The sequence below is a fragment of the Globicephala melas genome, chromosome X (assembly GCF_963455315.2).
Source record: "Globicephala melas chromosome X, mGloMel1.2, whole genome shotgun sequence".
Taxonomy (NCBI): Eukaryota; Metazoa; Chordata; class Mammalia; order Artiodactyla; family Delphinidae; genus Globicephala; species Globicephala melas.
Genome location: NC_083335.1, coordinates 63,175,135 through 63,194,105, shown reverse-complemented (window position 1 = coordinate 63,194,105; position 18,971 = coordinate 63,175,135).

The following is an 18,971-nucleotide window of genomic DNA, read 5'->3' as shown; positions in this document are numbered from 1 at the left end:
CCATTTCTATTTTTTTGGAATAGGTTAATTAGTGCTAATTCTTTTAAAAAAATGTTTGCTAGAATTTATCAGTGAAATCATCTGGTCCTGAGGTTTTTGTTTGTTTTGTTTAGTTTAGTTTTTGTTTGTTGTTGTTTTGTTTTGTGTTTTAGTAGGATATGTTGATTACTGAGTCCATCTCTACATTTTTTAGGTCTGTTTCTATTTTCTCTTTCATCATGAATCTGTTTTGATAGTTTGTCTGTTTCTAGGAATTTGTTTCATCTACATTATCTAATTGGCATAGAATTGTTCATAGTATTCTCTTATAATCCTTCTTCTGTAAGATCTCTTATTAATGTCCCCACTTTCGTTTCTGATTTTAGTTATATGAAGCTTCTCTTTTTTATCTTTGTCAATCTAAAGTTTTGTATGTATATATAAAGTAATTACTTTTTACATATTTTAATTGAATGAGTAAATAATCATTTTTACAGTAATTGCAATTAGGAAGAACTTACTATTGACATTTTGGTATTTTCTTTTCAATATGTCTTATTTCTGTTTTGTTTTATAATTCCTTCATTATTTCCTCCTTTGTGATTTTTTTTCCTACTTTCCCATTTTGATTGCCTTCTCATTTTCCCCATATATTTTGTATTTTCCTTAGTAGTTACCCTGGGGATTACATTTAACATCTTATCTTTATTTATTTATTTATTTTTATTGAATTATAGATGATTTACAATGTTGTCTTCGTTTCTTGTGTAGTGCAACGTGATTCAGCTATATATATACTTTTTCATATTCTTTTCCATTTCTGTTTATTACAGCATATTTAATATAGTTCCCTGTGTTATACAGTAGGGCATTGTTTATCTATTTTATATGTAATAGTTTGTATCTGTTAATCTCAAATTCCTAATTTATCCCTTTCCCACCCCCTTTCTTATTTGGTAACCATAAGTTTGTTTTCTGTATCTGTGAGTCTGTTTATGTTTTGTAAATAAGTTCATTTGTGTCATAATTTAGATTACACATATAAGTGATATCATATGATATTTGTCTTTCTCTTTATGATTTACTTCAGTTAGTATGACAATCTCTAGGTCCATCCACATTGCTGCAAATGACATTATTTCATATTTTTTATGGCTTAGTATTCCATTTTGTGTGTGTGTGTGTATATATATATATATATACACACATATATCTATATATCTCACATGTTCTTTATCCATTCATTTGTTGATGGACATTTAGGTGGTTTCCATGTCTTGGCTATTGAGAATAATGCTGCTATGAACTTAGGGGTGCATGTATCTCTTTGAATTACAGTTTTGTCTGGATATATGCTCAGGAGTGGGATTGCTGGATCACATAGTAATTCCATTTCTTGTTTTCTGAGGAACCTCCATACTGTTTTCCATGGTGGCTGCACCAACTTACATTCCCACCAACAGTGTAGGAGGGTTCACTTTTCTCTACATCCTCTCCAGCATTTATTGTTTCTTGACATTTTAATGATGGCCATTCTTAGCAGCATGAGGTGGTACCTCATTGTAGTTTTGATTTGCATCAAAACGAATTAGTGATATTGAGAATCATTTCATGTGCCTATTGGCCATCTGTATGTTTTCTTTGGAAAAATGTCTATTTAGGTCTTCTGCCCATTTTTTGATTGGGTTGTTTGTACTTTTTTTCTTATTGAGTTGTCTGAGCTGTTTCTGTATTTTGGAATTTAAGCCCTTGTCAGTTGCATCACTCGTAAATATTTTCTCCCAGTCTGTAGGTTGTATTTTCATTTTGCTTATGATTTCCTTTTGTGTGCATAAGTTTTTAAGTTTGAATAGGTCCCATTTGTTTATTTTTTCTTTTATTTCTATTGCCTTGGGAGACTGACCTAAGAAAATATTGGTACAATTTATGTCAGAGAATGTTTTGCTTATGTTCTTTTCTAGGATTTTTATGGCATCATGTCATATTTAAGTCTAAGCTATTTTGAGCTTATTTTTTGTGTATGCTGTAAGAGTGTGTTCTAACTTCATTTATTTACATGTGGCTGTCTGACTTTCCCAACACCACTTGCTGAAGAGACTGTCTTTTCTCCATTGTATATTCTTGCCTCTTTTGTCAAATGTTAATTGATCATAGGTGTGTGGGTTTATTTCTGGGCTGTCTATTCTGTTCCGTTGATCCATACATCTGTTTTTTGGGCTAATATCATGCTGTTGTGATTACTGTAGCTCTGTTGTATTCTCTGAAGTCTGAGAGCATTATGCTTCCAGCTTTGTTCTTTTTCTTCAGTATTGCTTTGGCAATTCTGGGTATTTTAATGTTCCATATAAATTTTAGGATTATTTTTTCTAGTTCTGTGAAAAATATCATGGGTTTGATAGGGATCACAGTAAATCTGTAGACTGCTTTGGGTCGTATGGCCATTTTAACAATATTGATTCTTCTGATCCAAGAGCATGGGATATCTTTCCATTGCTTTGAATTATCTTCAATTTCCTTTATCAATAACCTCTTAAACTTAAAACATTATAGTTTGAATGAATATCAACTTAGTTTTAATGTTATACAATAATTCTGCTACTTTATATTTCCATTGCCTCATTCTTTATGTTGTTTTTGTTACAGATTAAATTTTTATACACTGTCCATTAGCATAAATTTATTATTGTTTTGCTATGCATTTGTGTCTTCGATCATACAGGAAAAAAAAGAGAAGAGTCTAAATCCAATAATACAATAATATTGGTTTTTATATTTACATATGTAGTTACCTTTTAGCATTGTTCTTTATTTCTTGCCATGACTTCCAATTACTGTACAGTGTTCTTTCATTTCAGCCTTAAAAACTCCCTTTAGAATTTCTTATAGAATTTCTTGTAGGACAAGGCTACTGATGACAAATAAGTTATCTGGGAATTTACTCATTAATTTCTTCTTCATTTCTGAAGGAGAGTTTTTCCAGATATAAAATTCTTGGTTGGCATATTCATTTTTTTCTATTGGCATTTAAGATATGTCATCCCACAGCCTTCTCTCCTCCATAGTTCCTGAAGGAAATTGGCTGTTAATCTTATTGAGAACTTCTTTTAAGTACTATGTCACTTCACTCTTGCCACTTTCAAGATTATTTGTCTTTCAACAATTTGACTATAGTATGTTAGTGTGACTCTCTTTATGTTTATTCATCTTGGTATTTTTGAACTTCTAGGATGTATAGATTCATGTATTTCAACAAACTTGGGAAGTTTTTTGACCATTAGTCTTCAGATATTCTTTCTGCCTCTTTGTGGCTCTTCTCTCCCTCTGGGACTCCATTATGTGTATGTTAGTACATGTGATGATGTCCTAAAGGTCCCTTGGGCTCTTTTAGTTTCTTCTTATTATTATTTTATATTTCTGTTCCTTCAGATTGGATAACCTCAATTAACTTATTTTTTAAGTTCATTGATTCTTTCTTCTGTTTAGTCAAATCCACTGACCATTTCCAGTGATTTTTTTTTCATTTTAGCAGTTATATTTTTCAGCTGGTAAAATTCTATTTGGTTCTTGTTTATAGTTTCTTTTTATTGATATTCTCTATTTGGTAATACATTTTACTTCTGGTTCTTTAGTTCCTTAACCATGGTTTTCTTTAGCTGTTTGAGTATTTTAAGGTAGTTGATAGTAGTTTTTGTCTATTAAGTAGATTGCTTGTGCTTCCTCAGAGACAGTTTCTGTTCATTCATTTTATTCCCTGTGACTGGGCCTGACTTTTTGTGTTTTACAACTGTTTGTTGAAAACTGGACATTTTTAATGTTATAATGTGGCAACTCTTGGAAATCAGCTTCTGGAAATAGGATTTCCCCCTCTTCAGAATTTAATTTTGTGGCTTGCTATAGTTTGTTTTTGTTTGTTGTTGTTTGTTTGTTTAGTATCTTTTATAAATCATTTTTGTAATGTCTGTGTTGTTTTTCAGTGTGGCCACTAAAATCTGTATTCTATTAATTTAATGGTGAAGTATTGCATTTACAGTGATTTCTTAAATAGTATCTACTGAGTAGCTGGGCATGCTTTGAGCCTTGAGGTCAACCTTAAATGAAAGCTTAAGATCTTCTCAGGTCTCTTCTGAGTGTGCATCTTGTTGAGTCCTGCATGTGGCTTTTTGCTTCCAATGTATACACAGCAGCTTTTGCATGTCTTAGTTTCAAAAACCATCTCATTCCAGCTTCTCCTTGAGCTCTTAGATAGTCTATTGTATGTTTAAATCCATAATCTATTGTCTCAGGCATCTGAAGTTCTGTAGTCTCCCAGAAGCTTTTCCAACCAGTGCTCTCTGCTTTCTAACAATTTCCCCACATGACATCTGAGTTACATGGTTTATCCCTGCATGAGATTCAAGTTATGAAAAACAGATACCAGTCTTTCAAGCAGTTCATAGACTGGTTAAAATTTGAAGATAGGTCTACTCTTTTGTTTCTGGTTCCTGGAAGTAGATCAAGAGCTGGGCTCCCACCTCCTACAGTTCAAAGTCACATCACTCCTCACCAAGGATAAGGTGAGGGAGTAGGACAAGAGTGAGTAAAATCATCATGACATTTCCTACAGTTTTGAATTTGGTTTTTCCTTTATTGGGTATTTGCTTGATTGCTATAGACCTATAGACTCTTTCCAGAGCTCCTATAAAGTTATTTTAGCCTGTCTCTGGTTGTATTTTGAAGTTTCCATACAAATTCATGCATATTTATTATGGAAATTAGAATACACTGCACTTAGTAGCTTAAAATACGTTTGTCTCATTTAATATATGAGTTATTCCTCAATGTTATTCACTGAATCCAGGTCTTCTGACAAAATATCACTATATTGCAGCTGCTTGGACAAGGCAGACCCTTGAGGAAGATCATTGCCCCAATAATAATTTTTTGTAAAGTGTGCTTCACAGAAAACTAGTATGTTACTTGATATGCCACAGCTTTTTAAAAAAAGGATATTTAGTCAAATATATTTAGGAAACATTGAGGGCATTTGATATTCTATTTGACCTCCATCTCCACCATTTTTCTGACTTTCTATATCTTGATCTGCATCCCTGAAAGTTAACTCCTGAGGATTTTGTAACCTGGGTGTCCCTTGTCCTTTGGCCAATGAAGGATATCTATAGGATATCAGAAGATTGGTGGAGATAATTGAAGCCTTCACCTATGAAATGACATTTGAGCTGAGTGTTGAAGGTTTAGGAGTTGGCTTTTCAAAGAGAAATAGGACACTATTAACTCCCCTGACCCCTATAGCGCTAGGGGTAAAAAATGGTTTGTTGCTAGATTTGGGTGCTTCATCATCCCTTGTTTGTCCCATTAACCCTTACCAGAACTCTGTATGACATTGCTTGATTAAAGTATCTTTATGTGAACCACTTGAGGTGAACTGTTTCCTTCTAAGATCCTGACTGAGTTACACAAAATTTAGTAGCTTTCTTTACTACAGAAGTTTACAAAGGCTTTAATATGCTATTTGCTTTGTTTACCTTCCAATGGAGGTAGTTATCTCATGGCATTTTCCAAAAGTATTTGTCTACAGGTCCCTTTTAGAAAAACAATAATAGCTACTTGTTTATTCATTTATTTATGTGGACTACTTTTCAGACTAGTATTCAGAGAAACTAGCTTTTGGAAATGCTGCTTAATAATAATAAAACTACCATTTGTCAAGAGTTATACTTAAGACACTGCACTAAGTACTTTTCATGCTTATGTCAGAAAATCCTCATCAAAACCCTAGAATGTGGATTATATTATATTATAATTATTTCATTTTTTTATTGAAGTATAGTTGATTTACAATATTGTGTTAGTTTCAGGTGTACAGCAAAGTGAGTGAGTATATTCTTATTTAGATTCTTTCCCATTATAGATTATTAAAAGATATTGAATATAGTTCCCTGTGCTATACAGTAGGTCCTTGTTGTTTATCTATTTAACATATAGTAGTGTGTATCTGTAAATCCAAAGTCCTAATTTATACCTCCCTCCCCCCTTTCCCCTTTGGTAATCATAAGTTTATTTCTATGTCTGTGAGTCTACTTCTGTTTTTTAAATAATTTGTATCATTTGTTTAGATTCCACATATAAGTGATATCATATGATATTTATCTTTCTCTGTCTCACTTACTTCAATTAGTATGTTAATCTCTAGATCCATCCATGTTGCAAATGGCATTATTTCATTCTTTTTTATGGCTGAGAAATATTACACTGGGAATAGGAATCCTTTTATCTGTCGATGGACACTTAGGTTGCTTCCATGTCTTGGCTATTGTAAAGAGTGCTGCTATGAACATTGGGGTATATGTATCTTTTTGAATTAAAGTTTTCATCTTTTTCACATATATGTTCAGGAGTTGGATTGCTGGATCATATGGCAACACTGTTTTTATGTTTTTTAAGGAAACGTCATACTGTTTTCCATAGTGGCTGCACCAAGTTACATTCCCACCAACAGTGTAGGAGGTTCCTTTTTCTCCACACCCGCTCCAGTATTTATTATTTGTAGACTTTTTGATGATGGCCATTCTGACTGGTGTGAGGTGGTACTTCACTGTAATCTCTGACAAGGGATTAATTTCCAAAATATACAAATAGCCCTAACAGCTCAATTTCAAAATAACAAACAATGCAATCAAAAAAAGGGCAGAAGACCTAAATAGACATTTCTCCAAAGAAGACATGCAGATGGCCAATGGGCACATGAAAAGATGCTCAACCTTGCTAATTACTAGACTAATGAAAATCAAAGCTATTTCCAATTTTTAAGTGAAGAAACGAAGTTTTAGGAAATTAAAGGCTGCACAACTTATAAATGGTGAAGATAAGAATCAATTCCAAGTGTTTTTGATTCTAAAGTCCCTGTCCTCAAATCTCTAAGGCCCTGCTTGAGGCGAGTTAAGACTGTTGCAGCTATGACTAATTGGTCTGAAAGGTAAGTATCCAACACGTTCAAGGGCTTGAAAATATAGATTTCCAGTAATCAAATGGACAGTTTAGTCAATATGATCCAACTCTTTGTCTAAATAAATTGCTACCTAGTGCTTAATAAATAATTCTGAGTGAATGTTGGTGCCTCAAGTGAAGATTTTTATAATCCCCAAAAAACTGATGTATCTCTCTAGACCCCAAATTTACTACCCGAGAATGTATCATTCCATTCAGTACTTTTAAAAATCTCATTAAATTAAAGATCCTTTTTTCTTAGCTATTTGGATCTTGAGAACAGGGACCACATCTTATTCTTCAACTTGTATTCCCAATGTACAGCATAACGGTCACATGGTAAGACTCAACAAATGTTACCTATTATTTCTGTTATAAAATATGGTTTCTACAAATTTCAATGATGGAATAAATTTCCATGAGCTTCATTTTATTTTTAGTATCGTATCTTCCATACCCATCTTCTTATCTTATATTTAATCTCCTCTTTATTATTTAGTCTCACTTAAAATTCATCTTACCTTTAGAACTTTAAAGATACCTTTAGAACTTTAAAGATAATACTATCTGGTTGGAAAATCTTAACTGTTTTAGTCACGGTTCAGGTCATGAGAAAAGAGTGAAATTACCATTCCAACATCTCAGAGACTATGAATTGAGCAGAAGGATTTCAGGTACAAATTATCATATTCTAAATACATGCATGTGTGTGTGTGTGGTATGTATTCAGTATTTGTGCTTGTGCATGTTATTCTTTTGCAGAATGACCAAATGTGTAGCTAGCTGAATGTTGATTCTAGATGGGTAAGTGAACAATCTTATTGAGCAAATTTAATTTTTAGTGAGCAACTTTTTAATGAGCAACTTTATTCTTACCCAGACCACTTGGGTCCACTTCTTTGGCTGCAAAGGTATATGAATGTAAAAATGAGTTTGGCTACATTAAAAAAAAAAGTGGTAATTAATTTCTATCAAACCCCCTGGACTACTTTTGTCTACTTAATTCTATGTAAACCTAATATTCATATAAAATTTTAAGAATCAATCTATCCTTCCAATAAAGGTTTAATATCCAAAATATATAAACATCTCATACAACTCAAAATCAAAAAAAAAAAAATAAAACAATCTGATTAAAAAATGGGAAGAAGACCTAAATAGACATTTTTTCCAAAGAAAACATACAGATGACAAACAGGCACAAGAAAAAATGCTCTACTTCATTAATCATCAGAGAAATGTAAATTAAAACCATATCACCTCATACCTGTCAGAATAGTTATCATCAAAAAGACCACAAATAACAAATGTTGGCAAGGATATGGAGAAAAGGGAGCCCTAGTACTCTGTTGATAGGAGAGTAAATTGGTGCAGCCACTTTGGAAAATAGTATGAAGTTTTCTCAAAATCTAAAAATAGAGCTATCATATGACCCAGCAAGTCCACTCCTGGGTATTTATCCAAAAAAATACTAAGTCAAAATGATACATGTACCCCCATGTGCATAGCAGCATTATTTACAATTACCAAAATATGGAAGCAACCTGTGTTTATCAAAAGATGAATGAATAATTAAAATGTATATATATATCCAATGGAATACTGTCATAAAAATAATTAAATTGTGCCATTTGCAACAACATGGATGGACTTGGAGAGTATTATGCTAAGTGAAATAAGTCAGACAAAGACAAATACTGTATGATATCACTTATATCTAGAATCTAAAATAATAAAACAACTTAGAGAATATAACAAAACAGAAACAGGCTCACAGCTATAGAAAGCAAACTAATGGTTACCAGTAGGGAGAGGGAAGTGGGGAGGGGTAAGATAGGGGTAAGAGATTAAGAGGTATGAACTACTGTGTATAAAATAAATAAGCTACAAGGATATAGAGTACAACACAGGAAATATAGCCAATATTTTATAATAACTATAAATGGAATATAACCTTTAAAATGTGTGAATCACTGTGTTGCACACCTGAAGCTTATATAATAACGTACATCAACTATACCTCAGTAAAAAAATCAATCTTCCTGATTCTTTTGAGCTTACCTTCTTATTTCTATGCATGATAAAATCTTTTGTGTGTCTGTTTACCACACTTCATATCATCTTTTAAAAAATTTTTGCCACACCTGGTTACCATGAGTTATCATTTAGTTCACTTTTTCTACATTGACTCATGCCTTATTTCTTAATAAAACTTAATTTTTAAAACTTTATATTACTACCATAGATGGAAAATAATTATCATTTACCACAAATAGAAGGTATTATTAAAATAAATATGGTAAAATCAAAACATTGAAATGAAAATTTACTTCCAGACACTGTTGCCTGCTCAAAGCTCTGAGCTTGAGACCTGTTCTCTTTATGATAGAAGGAGAAATTATCAAGTCTTCCAGAGACACCAAAGACTAATACTAGAATTTTTATCTTTGATATAATCATAAGTATTGAAAGAAAACTGAGGAGGAAATGCTTTCCTAACTCTGTGATTCAATACACTTAATACTGAGCTTTTGTCACACCTGACTACTTCACATTTTAGTAAACATTCTTATAATTTTTTCTGTAATGTGTGTCTAGCTCCAGAGTAGCATCCCCATATCTTATGGGACAGTGCCAACTGAGAGGATCTGTAGGGAATTTCTTTTGTTCCCTGGACCAAAGAATGCTACAGTGGGAGTGAGGAACACTGTCTTGTGTTGCTACCAAGAAATCATTGACAGGGTTACACAAACCCCTTCTTGATGAGGATTGCAGTATTAGGCTCAGTATGTTTTCTGTTGCAAGGAACTTAGGGCCTAAGACAATAAGCACCATTATACATAACTAATAAAATGTAATGGAAATAAGCACTATTGATAGCACCAGTTTGCAAGGAGACTTAATCTTGTTAAATCAAGGCCTAACTTGTCCATTTTTCTGTGGCAAATTTTATCTGCACAAACAAACCCCAATTTTTAAAAATAATTATCTCTGTACAGACCTAACCAAGCATATTCCTAAGAGCTGTTTCAGCACTTTCATCTTCAAATCTTTGAAAAGCATCAGATCTAAAATACTTCAGAATCAGTGCATCACCATAAATGCTCTTCTTGATACATTACAAAAATAAAAATGACAATAACTTTAGTTTATCAATTGCCTAATACATACCAGAGACTTCATACATCATTTCATTTACTTCATGTAACAACCTTATTTGAAGTGTTGAAAAAATTTGAATATGCAATGATATTCTATTTGTGTGATTCAATGTTATAATAACAATAATGTGGTTGGTATTATTATCATCCCACTTTTACTGATGGGAAGAGTGAGGTTCCATGTCTATGCTCTTCTCACTATAAAATATTTGCTTCCTGTGTTTTGGAATCAGGCACACCTGGATCCAAATTTCAGCTTCACCACTTTCGGCTAGGATATCTTGGGAAATTAAGTTCTCTGAATTAAATTTCCTCCTTTGTAAAATACTCTTAACAAAGGTTATTGTGGATTTAGTTGAAAATATGTCCCTGTACAATAGTAAGTATGCAATCAATATTAGTGGCTTTCATATTGCCTCTGCTATTCCTAGGTGATTTTTCAGTGCAGTTAAAACAGCTCAAATTCCATTCACATGATTTTGAGAAGCATATTGGACTGACTTAGAATATCTGGATGCCTATAGCACTTAAAGCTAGAGTCCTGCAGCTGAACATTTATTATAGTGCCTCTGACATGTTTCTAGCTGTGAGTCAAAACTCACCAACTAGCTTGAAAGCTCCTAGAAAACAAGAGTCTTGTCCTGTGCCTCTTTGAATTCTACCTGGAGCTAGATGCAGAGTTGGGAATATAGCATACTGTTGGGCAAAGTGTCTGTAAAGGATGCTGCTACTATCTTTGTATGATCTTAAGCAAATCACTTAACATTTCTGAGCCTGACTTTTCATTTTATAAATGGAGAAGATAACATAGTATCTACCTCATAGGTTGAATGACACAATGCATATAAAGTATTAAGCATAGTGACCAATACATAGTAAATGTTAAAAATGGAGCTATTATTAGTATTGTATAAAGTTCAGTTATCAATAAAGATATGATTGATTAATCTAATCCAAACAATATACTGTATCAATCATAGTCCTATGAAGGTTTTGGTGCAGATTCCTTATTTCTCTGTATTCTGGAATTATTATCAGTGAGATCATTACAGCATTGTTAAGATGATTGATAGATTAACCCTGAACAATAACAAGTAGAGAAATATTTTATTTTGCATTGTTTTAAACCTGTTAGCTTCAAGATGATTTGCATTCTCCATTTCTTATAATTAATTAAGTGGTACCATATGGAAGAAATTCTGAATCAAATATCTTACTTGTTTTAGGTTACAGACTCATTATGTGGCTGAGCAATGAACTTTTGTTGCTATTCATAAACCACTAGCAAAAACAGGATATAACATCACTTCCTTGGGTTTAAGATAAAAATCCCCTTCAAGAGTACAATCAAAGTGAATATGTAGACCAGCCATGTAAAACTCATTAGTATTCAGCTGCTAATGAAGAAAAGTATAGGCTTGGGAATTTACCAGATAAAAATTTACCAGAGGCATGACATCATAAAGTGATAATGCAGATTGCTCAAACTTATTCTACTGGGCCAACCTGCCCTATTCAAAGTGAGAATTTGACCCTACTTTTGCTAGAGTGGGTAAAGTGAACAGGAGAGCAAAGAAAATCCCTGCCATACACACCAAAGCTTAAAATGTGCAGGTTGGTATGCAGACCACTGGTATAAACACATGCCATGTATCTGGCACCTGTAACCTCCCAAAATGAGTCTCCTCCTTGCTTTTTACCTATTACAAAAACCAAATTGCTTTGTTCAGGCATTTGGTTTATCAACTAGCTCTAAATGATTTTCTTGTGGACTGTTTTGTTTTCTAGAAGCTTACTTACCATTTAATTAGGAAGGGCAGTATACCCAGAAAAAAATCGTGAACACTACAAACATTACAAATGAGAATTAGATAATTCTGAGGCCTCAGAGGTTGATAATTTTTGGATCCAGTGAAAATTTGAAAGGACCTTTGAAGGATAAAGGACAGTTATGATTTGAATGGGCAGAAAGGCATATTTTTCCCATTTCAGACAACTTTGGTGTTTCTATTCAGATTAGTTGATCAATGCACTGGACATACACCAGCTGTTTTTTCTACCCATGTCTCTTCATTTACCTTGTACTTACTCCATGAATCTAAAGAAATAAGCTTAATCGACAAATGAAAAAAATGTTATCTTCTAGGCCACAAAAGTTTGTGAACTGAATTCAACTTATGTTGAAATATAACTCCAAATACACAAAACTGAAAAAGGAAACCTTGACCACATTCTCCAAAGCAATGAGTTTAACTTAATTATGGTTCAATCGTTGATATAGAACCCCTTGAAAACATTCTCTATAGCACTAATCACCACCTGCATTTATATCAGCCTTTTTCTCAAGCACAGCCTGACACTCCACTAAACATTCTTTAACTTTGGCAGACAGCTTAAATTCAGAAAAAAATCTCTTCTTCTTTGATTTTAAAATTAAGAATAGATTGAGCACTCAGAGAGACCTGATTGCAATTTGAGAAGCTGCAACACTTCAAACTCTTGTTTCCCAGAGGTTAAAGCCTGCAATTAGAGAACTCTGAGCAATCAACCAACTGAGCTCTCTAAGAGAGGACATGAGAGTTCAGACCAGAATATGAAACCTAGTAAGTGCTTTAAATATCAATTTCAAAACCTTTAAATCTCAAGGTTTCAAGTGTAGTATCTCAAAGGAAAATTTTATATATGCGTAATAAAGAGAAACCAAGTAAATTCCATGGTAATGGACTTTTTGTAAATTTCTGAAAATTAAGTTTAATAAATCCTAGAAAAATTATCCTAATAGTTACAGTTACTCAATGTGCCATTATGAGACTGGAAGAAAATTTTAAGAAAATAAAGTCAGGGCCTTTTCTCTGAGCTCCATCTCCCTTCTAAAAAAAATTTAAAATAAAAAGCAAACAACACAAAAATAAGCATTTATATTAATTTTAGTTTTGCCTCAGTGTACAACGCCTGACATTTGAGGCACATTACCTTCTCAGTCACAACAAACCTGATTTCAGAAGCTGACACCTATATCTTTGCTCTGGCCAGTGCTACAGAAAACCATTCAAAAATACTGTTTCTTCCCCCTCCCCCAATTTTTAGCTTTTTATCGCGTCTTCCTTCTTCCCATTAAGCTACTCTTGCCCTCCTATTCTGATTTCAGTTCCAACCTATTCCCTAAGATGCTAATGGCTAAGAACAGCTTGCCCATCAAAGAAGACTGATATTTCAACACACTCAAATCTCTACTTAACATCTATTATGTGTAAGGTCTCTTGAGTCATTTGAATGGGGATGAAGGTTTTAAACAAAGACACAGACGTGTGCATGTGTGTGCTTATGCATGCAGGCACACACACATACACACAAAGTCTTTCTTGGAAATATTCAAGATCTTAAGTCAGGTTGAAGAGATATTTGTTGTAAGGCCTTTTGGGTGAATCTGACCATACACCTTAGTAGTTATAAAAGATATCTATATTGAGAAGACTGAAAATCCAATATTTGTCTTTCTCAGAAACAAGGTTTTCCTCATCTTTCATAGTGAAGATGTGCTGAGATCCCAAAATAAGCCCTTAGTCTGTACTGATAAATTGGCTGGATTCTCCAGTGAAAGGACTGCTCTCTCCATCATCCCAATTAGTAATGATTTGAGGGGGCCAGAATTATCTGTACTATCTTACATACACAATAGGGATCAAGACAATCCCTTTAAAATATTTTTAACAACAATAGCAATAATTCATTTTATTACCATTGACAAACATGTTGAAAGCATTTACTATATGCAGGATACAGTACTGAATTCTTTTTGAATCGCATTCACATTATTAACTAAGGTGAGCACCCATAACTATAAAGTGAGTAGAACAGGTATTATTTACATTTGACAGATGAGAAAAAAATGGCAAAAGAATCATATACCTTTTTTTTTCAATTCCAGTAGTTAAATAAGCAGCACATCTGAAATTATTGCATAGCTCAATGGCTTAGATCTTTATATACTATCTATCTTTAAAAAACTTGTAATCAGAATTAATTGTATGTCTCTTCTATTGTTTCTGCAGTTGCTCAATAGGCAAGACCTCAAAACCACATACTTTTGTTTAAAGGAATGCTTGTTGTGCAGCAGAAGGAAGAAGGTGCTGATGCAGAGGTATATGTGAGGTTTTCACCCCCAAAGAGTATAAATCCTGAAGTTGAAAGGAAGGGTCTATGAGAACTTGCAAGAGTGAAAATAAAGGGCAGCTCACAGCTGGGGGAGAACTGCAGAGTTATGCATCAAAATTGGAATTTCACAGCTCTGGGGCCAGATTTGCAGAGGCTGTGGCCCAAACTTGATGATTGTAGTGGAGCATGGGGAATGTGCCTTGGGCTTTATGTGCTGCTAGAGAAATCTACCCCCACCCACCAGGTGGAAATCCCTTCCAGACCAAACCAACCCAGAGGACGCAGCTGGAAAATAAAAACTCAAATATTTAGTAGAGTAGATATCAGAAATTTTTAGAATTGGAAGTGGCCTCAAAAATCATCTATTCTAACACTTATTTTTTATAGAGGAAGAAACAGGCCTGGGTGGATGGAGATAGGGGTAAGTAGGTTACACACAGATTTAATGCGAGAGCTGGGGCAAGAGCCCAGCTCAGCATGTTTTGTCTGTATTTCTTTCCATTTCACCCTATTTCAACAACAGCTCTTACCTTGTAGCAAGTAAACAGCAGTCTGAGCAGAGACACTTTGCAGTTAAAGGAAGACACCATTAGAAAAAAACTTCTGTCTGATTTCAGCTTTATAGATTATTTAAAAAATACACTTTCTACTCACCAGTTGCCTGGAGAGCCTGAAAAGTGAATGACATAGGTGTGCCTGTGTGCAGAGGGCATTTTGTCAAGGACAGAGTACAGATACCTAGGAGGAAGATAAGAGAACTTCCATAGCAAGGGAAACAGCAGTGCACAGCTGTGGGATAACAAAAGAGTTACAAATTATGTGTGGAATTTCACAGCTTTGGGGCCAAATTCACAAAAGCTGTATCCCATCCTGGGAACAGTGAGCAGAACATGAGAAACATACCCTGGTGTGCCTTGAGCTCCAAGTAGGAGAGAGCTAGAGGCTTGGGAGAAGGAAGCCTTCCAAAAAGCTAATACATATCTGCTTTTGCTGTGTTTGATATTTTACCAGTCCAATAATTAAAAATGTGCATTTTTTCTAAAACTGCCTGAAGGTAGGAAGCATAATGTTGAAAATATTAAAGTCAGCAAACAAAAATGTTTCAAACTGCATCAGGAGAACCTGGATACACATATCTCTCAACATCCTTGTAGTACTTCAGTGAATCTTCTCTTCCAACACTCCACTCACACTCTGTATCCTCATTTTGCCCTTTCACTCGTCAAAATTTGTTTCTTCAACCCTCCATTCACATCTGCCCTTCCCTAAAATCTTCAGAATCCCTAGGTAGTTCTCAGGTCATAGCCACCAGTTCCCAAATTAGAATTTCCATTCCCTTGGAACATCTGATCAAAATAATTTATAACATAATTTGGATCACTGGTCAACCCAACTATACCTAGAGCCCTCTGAGATGGTTTTCATCTTAAAAGAAAAAGCTGATTGACTGAAAAGAATGTTTATTTAGGTAAGGGGTTGGAAAATGTTTTCTGTAGTGGGTCAGATAGTAAATAATTTAGGCTTCGTAGGCCATATAACCTCTGTTGCAATTACTCAATTATGACTTTGAGTTCAAAAGTAGGCATAGACATAAATATATCCATGAATGAGCCCATATATGAATAAGCATAGCTGTATTACAATAATACTTTATTTATAAAAACAGGCTGGTAGTGTGTGGAGCTCAGCAGACTTTCTCCCCAGAGCAACAAGCAGTTAACTGGTGAAAATGATAGAAAACAACCATTTAAACTATATGAAAATTGATCTAAGCAGCACACAAGAAATGATGAAACATTTATCCAAGAAAATCTACTAAATCTAGTAAATCTCAGCAATGAGTCAAAGTCTGTGGCATTTGAGCTATGAGCTTCCATTCTCTGCCCTCCCCAGCTCTGTGTTATAGAAGCTTTACTCTAAGCATTCTACAGTTTCACCTGACAGGGGCAGGATATATGCTTATCTCATGCTCTCCCCTAGGTCTATGCTGCTCAAGCACTATTCCCAGCAGACCTGGCTGAGAGGAGTGGAGGTTCTTCTGACCACCCAACTTCTACTCATAGAGTTAAAAATTTTCCCAAGCAATGACAGCAAATACAGGAGCCTGATTGACCCCATCCTAGTTTGCAGAGATTCCACTCTGGGAAAGACAAACTGAGAAAAATCAAGAGCTACCACACTTCTTCCCCCTCTCCAAAACCCACTGGTAAAGCAGAGATGTTGCTCTGAGGGAAACAATATGTTGTTTCCACTCATAACTCCTGTGCAATGGCATAAAAGATGTGAACAAGGGAAGAGGCAAGCCACAAGGATAGCTCTACGTGAAGGGACTTTTTGGAACAGAGAATGGAAAACTCCATATCTAAGGTCATTATCAAAACAATGGAGATTTTGGTGGAGAGCAATTAAGAGGTAGCTGATAGCTCTGATATAAGAAAAACAGCAGAACAGCCAGAAGTGTAGTAGAGATTCCTAGAGAAAGAGAAAGCCACAAAGAACCCTCTTGGGATCACAGTCGACTCTGAGGGTTGGTAAGGTTATGTGCATGTACTCTCATGACCAGTCAGAGTAGGACATGGGGCAGACTTGAAAACATTCCCCAAACTACATACAGATCAATCAGCAAAAAGTGGAAGTCTTCTTGGCTCAAGAGGTTTAAGCCCAGCCTCTGACCAAACACTGGCAAAATAATAAACTATCCTGACCCCAGGTAGCTCCTAAGAATCTAGGCAAAAAAAAAAATAAGATCACATTCAATTCTACTGGTCTGGAAGACTGCACATACCCAAGGTTGTGTTACCAAAGAGGGGATTTCTCTCACAGGCAGCCACAGAGGAAACTTCTGAGCAACTCATCCCAGTCTGAAAATGAAACAAAATCCAAGTTCCCTGAACTATAGCAACAGTCTCCAAGCTACATACACAATCAATGGTAAAGGAGGAAAATGTAACTGGCTTAGTGAATTAAGCACAACCTTTGACCAATAAGTGACTTATGATGAACTAGGGGTGAAACAGAGAAGCCAGCCTAGAAGATTAAAAAAACAAAACAAAACAAAACAAACATATAACCAAAGTAAAAATAATCTGAAAAGGACCATCAGAGACTGCACTATGCAGAAGAAATAGACTTCAAAAACAGCAACACAGCCAAGTAACTAAACAAATAAACAAATGTACAAGTAAAGAGCAAAAACAACAAGCCCCAGCAATGGGGCTCAATATCCAGAGTTGCTACAATATATTATTTGTCCAGTTTTCAACAAAAGTTCAAAATATGTAGAGAAACAGGAAAATGTGACATACTCACAGGGAAAAAGAAACCAACAAGCTGATAGAAAGGTTGCTTAAGAAAGCCCAGAAGTTGGACTTAACAGACAAACATATCAAAACAGGTATTAGAAATATACACAAAGAATTAAAGGAAACCATATTTAATGAATTAAAGAAAGGTATGAAACTGATATGTCATCAAACAATATCAAAAAGAGATAGAGATGATTAAAATGAAAATTCTGGAGATAAAAAATATAATAAGCAAAGTGAAAAATCCAATGGAGGGGCTCAAGAGTACATTTAGTTTTCAGATTAAAGAATCAGCAAATTTTGTGATAAGCTATAATGGAAAATAATCTGAAAAAAACAGAACTGAATCATTTTGCTGTACATTTAAAACTAATACAATGTTGTAAATCAACTATACTTCAATTAAAAAAAAGAATCAGCAAAATTGAAAATAGATTAATAAAGGTTATCCAATCTGAACAACAGAAAGAAAAATGAACATAGTCTCAGAGAAAATGGTACATGATGAAGCAGACTCACATGTACATAATGGAAATACCAGAAGGAGAGGAAAGGAAAAAAGGGACATAAAAGAATTTGCAAAAGACATTGCTGAAAACGTCACCAATTTGGTGAAAAACACTAACCCTCACATCCAAGAAATTCAAAAAACCCAAAAAAACCTTAAAATCAGATTAACACAAGTAAGTCCACAACCAGACATATAATCAAAACATTGAAAGACAAAGATAAAGAGAAAATCACTACCAGGCAAATTCAAGATGGTGGAGTAGGAGTATGTGGAGTTCACATCTCCTCATAGCTGAGGCAACTGCTGGTTGCTGGAGCAGGTCCTTCAACACCTAAAGGGACCGATTCCCAGGCAACCAGGTAGGAAGTGGGAGTGAGGAAGGGAGGGAAGAAGAGTGGAGATGGGACAGGACCAGCGCCCCTGAGGGGGAGTTAGGGGAGAGGAGAGGATCCCATGCTCAGAGGAGCCCACTTGTGGCAGGGGGATAGGTGGGGATGGAGGGGGACCTTCAGGGGATCAGAGGGGAATGTGGCCAGCATCTTCCCCACCAACTAGGACTCTGGTGAGCCAGCTGGGGTCCTGGGCCAGGGACCCCACTCCCCAGGGCCCCCAACATAGAGATGATAAGCGAGGATGGTGAGGATCCCCACAGGGTCTCTTCCAGCTTCAGGGGTCCCCAGGCCTGGGCCATCCCCTGTGTGCTCCAGATGGCTCCAGGAACAGACACTGGTGAGAGGAACACATGCAGCAGTGAGGCTCACGCAGCACGTCCAGAGACCTACCTAGAGGTTTTGGAGGCCTATTGTGGAGGCAAGAGTAAGTCATAGCTCACTCTGTGGGCAACAACACAGATACAGGAGGTACAGGGGAATTTTT